The 4317-nt window shown below is 33.0% G+C and overlaps 1 long non-coding RNA gene across 1 annotated transcript; it reads right to left on the bottom strand.

Moving 5' to 3' along the window:
- Positions 1-791: 791 nt before the first annotated feature.
- On the bottom strand, positions 792-4029 carry LOC138064757 (uncharacterized). Its single transcript, XR_011138011.1, has 3 exons — positions 3972-4029; positions 1583-1630; positions 792-819 (listed from the first exon to the last, which is right to left on the bottom strand). It is a non-coding gene; the product is annotated as an uncharacterized lncRNA (long non-coding RNA).
- Between the last annotated feature and the right edge of the window lie 288 nt (positions 4030-4317).

Genomic DNA, 4317 nt, shown 5'->3' on the forward strand with positions numbered 1-4317 from the left:
TGAAGCAAAACAGTGACTGGATGATCTATACTTTAGCTAGTATAGTTACTTATAGCTCATAAAACAAAACTCCTCTGAGAATCGTTCGGTAATGTTGCAGGTCATTATGGCTTTACTTCCTTTATAGCACAATAGCCTTTCATTCAAAAAAAAAAAAAACTTCCTAGTAATTCACTCCAGGGTCTCACATTTCTTTTCTCTATTCATTTTAAAACTCCTTTTAGGGCTATACAATCCTCAGGTGAATTGTTTGGCCTTCTAGCAAACACGATCTCTGTTCTGATTCAGTTTCACGTGCTTACTCTCTATGAAAATCTCCACTCTGTTTTCCTACTCAATTTACACTTGATAAAATACAAAAGCTATGTTTTCAGAAGCTTTCATTTATTTTTGTTGCATATTTTACTCGGGATCATTTGAGCTGCATGACATTCAAAGAAGAAATCTGTAACATTTACATTTTGGTAAATATCGTCGTGGTTGATAGCAATGGTAGATACCTCATTTTGTCCTCAAGTGCCACTTAGGTTTTACTGAGATAACTGTTATAAATTTCCACAATATCAAAGCCCCTATGATAACATCTGTAAGTTGGTTTGACTTGAACTAGAGAACTGTAAAATACGAAGTAAATTATTCATTGGCTGTTTGTGACTTTAAATTATTGAAGCAGTTTCTTCATCAGTCCCTAAGGAGTGCTGAGAATGAACAGACATTATAGGTGGTTTTTGCTTCTATTTTTTTTGCCTTTTTGTTTTGTTTTCTTCAGGAACATGGTGCCATCTGTTCTTCCGCATGTTTTCTCCAATTAGTTTGACACTGAAAAAAGTACATTTGTATGTTAAGCAGGAGAGGGAATCCATCAGTTTTCTGTGCAGTGTGTGTGTGTTTGGAAGTGTACATGAAAACAGTCTTGACATGTACTCTTGGAAAACAAAAATAAATATTCAAGGAACAATAAATTGTACTGATTTCTTGTTAAAATTGCTGATACTTGCATTTATTCTATTAAGTTAGGATGAATTCAGTTATTTTTCTTATTGTTACATTAATTCCAATTTCTAATTTTCAAATGAGTAATACTTGTTTAATATAGTGAAAAAATGGATTTTGGTTCCCCTTTTTATCATTGAAATATAGCAGTTCCATAGCAAACAAAGCTGCATATCTCCCATTAAAGCAGCTAATCACATTCTGTTTGTGCACCAAACTTCTAGCTACATTGCCTACCATGCTCTGCTTCAGAGTAATGCATCTAGTAAACAGCATTACCATAAAAGCTAAGCAGAGGTGTTCCATTTGGGTCAAGTGTCAAAATGGGCTTTAAATAGAGAGAAAATTCTAAACTTTAGATGTTAATCCAAGCATAATCCAGAAATAATTGAAAGCATAATTTAGATCTACAACTGAAATGTAGTTAATCATCCTATTCAGTTATTCTCACACTAATATCGAATGCACTAAGCAATAAAAGTCACTAAATTAAACGGATAGGAATGAACATGGAAGAAACATAAATTATATGGCATTTTATATCATTACATTACTACCACATGTGCATTTTACATAATTTCTTGGATACCTTTTTTCCTAAAAGAAAAGGAATTGATCTCTCAGCTCCTCCTTCAATCTAGATCATAAATAAAACCAAATACACAATTGGGTTATGTATTTCTCTTTTCACTGTGTACATGATACACATCTACATGTGTAATAAAGTATTTATTAATAAATCTAGGCAACTGAATGACATAGCAGGGATATCTGAGAGAGACTAGAATGAAAAGGACAAAATCATCCTTCTCCCATATGTTTGATATGGATCTGAAGAAGTAAAACAGATGGAATAACTATCTGTATACAGCTCTAGTTTGTTCCATAAAAGGAAGTCCATAAAATAAAATGAAAATGAAAATGTTATTTAAAATATTAAATCTTTTAACATTCCAGACAATAGTGTAATATGGCGTTGTTGGTATTACCAATAAGTTTGTTTTGCCTTAACATTCAGAGTATTACTTGATTTAGCCATCTGCTACATAATCCTCTGAAAAAAGTTGCTTATTTTAATCTTATCCCAATTTCAAGACAACGATTTCTTCCATTCTTGATAGAATCTCTGTGAGAGATTTCTTTGTGGTTACTAGTCTGAAGATTGAGCTGTTGTCCAAAGAAGATAGGCTCTCTCTTTATGCTTTTTATTAAACATAAGAAGAATATAGAAGTGTGACAAAACATCATAGCCTAGAATTGGTTGAGACAGACCTGATAATAACTAATGGTTCAGAGTTTAATTAATCCTTAATTGCTGTATTGGAGGAATGGTGTGACCTAAAATGTAGGCTTAAATGTGATGATTAGTTGAATTTATGTATGTATATATATGTACACATGTGCCAACTCAGAGTCTCCTCTACACACTTCTCAGTACTATGATCCCATAAACTAGATAAATTAATTGATATCTTAGTGTGTTAACGTTTCTCCATAATACCAGGTGAATTCTTTTGCTACAGATATACTTCACTAGGAAGATAAAGAGTCTGTATTAATCAAGGGCTGAATATAGCTAAATAAAAGTGAAATTTTTATTTCTGGTGTGAGAAAAGGCAATCACTGGGGAAGAAAAAGCTTTAAAGACAGAGTTCTAATATATTATACAGCACAGTCAGCTCTTCTGTTAAGTTTAATTTAGAAAATCCATTCCTGTGCTGCAGCACTCACCACAAAGCAGTCTATTGTTCTATTGTACAAAGCAGCCTTTTTTCTCAAAATTAGAAGGTTATGAATATTTAGGGTCAGATTCTGGCATCTTGCCTCATGATGCATGCGTCATACTCTGACAATGTAAATAGGATTAAAACCCTTCTGTAAGAAAATCCTGAGATCATTTAAAACCAAGCTGGTAGCAACCAGTTTAGTAGTCCTTATCTTCCCAGCACCTAGATATTCCTTAGTAACTTAGAATTGCAACCAAGAATACTAAAATAAAAGTGTGTTTGTATCAAATATTTCCAGATAGATGAGATGCTGTTGCAATGACTAACCCAAATGTGACTGTGGATTAGGAGTACTATTGGACAGAGGATTGTGGCAGTGGAAACGCAACTTTTATCTGTTTCTCATTCCCTAGAGCTCAAGGAATTACAGCTTAGACTGTTTAAAATGTCTTATGATATATATGTATTCTTATATTTTAATCTATTCACTCACTAAAATCTTGTGATATTCATCAAGTCATACTGAATTTCACTGAAGTATTTAAAAGAGGAGGCTAATGTTGGTAGTATTTTCTTTTCTTAATTTAAGGCTTATAACTAAGGTATCTAATTTAAGAAACACATCAGATTACAGAACTATACTAGTCAAAATAATATATATGCAGTCATAGAGTAAGTGAATCAGATAAAAGGAGGAGGATATTGGCAATTTCTTGTTTAGAAGAACAAAAGGAGCCATTTGCCTGAGCATGCCTTTTCAGCTAAGTATAAATCTATGTTAGACCATTAGTAGTTAACAAGCAACTTTTATCAGTTAGTTCCATTGCTACCCTCCTAATAGATGGTTATGTTCTTCATTTTTATAAATAAGCAAACCACAGTGTTGCTTATCTGCTTTATGCATTCCTGTTTATTTATTTATTTTTTAAATTCGATCCTCCTGCAGAGCTGTTAGAATTCGGAGAATGGAACAACTGAAACTAAATTTCCATAAGGCCTGAACAGCTTGGCATTAGATTTGATCTTACTCTCAAAGACTGTGGTTTATGTGATTACCTGTAGTTACCATAAAGATGTCTTTTCTGAACATTTCAGACAATAGTCAACTCTTCATGTTTCCAAATAAGAACAATATTAAAACTAAGGCTAAGAACATTATTAAAACTAAAAGATATACAGGAAGAAAACTGTTCTGATTCATTCACTCTTGTTAAAACTAACAAGCCTGAGACATTTTATGCTGTGATTTACCTTTGCCTTTCAGGGAGATGATTATTGCCTTTAGCTGCTAATGCTAGGCTGATTTTTTGATCCATTTGGAAGATTAAATAAAACAAAAGATCATGCACAGTGTAATAGTCATAACCGTGAAGAAAGAAAAACAATAATCATCGTATAGCAGTAGTTTTATAGTTGACACTAAATAGGTTGTACTTCCTAACAGTTTTCAGACACATAACCAAGGCTATGCTAATTTTCACTTGTGCTTACAAGAGGAGAGAGCAATGGTGTGCTCTCTTTTGAGAAAAAATGGACTTCCATACCCTGTAAACCTTAGTTTACTGTGTCAGAAGTCAATAAAGCGGAGCTGGAGTAG

This window comes from Struthio camelus, chromosome Z, assembly GCF_040807025.1.
Source record: "Struthio camelus isolate bStrCam1 chromosome Z, bStrCam1.hap1, whole genome shotgun sequence".
Classification (NCBI taxonomy): Eukaryota; Metazoa; Chordata; class Aves; order Struthioniformes; family Struthionidae; genus Struthio; species Struthio camelus.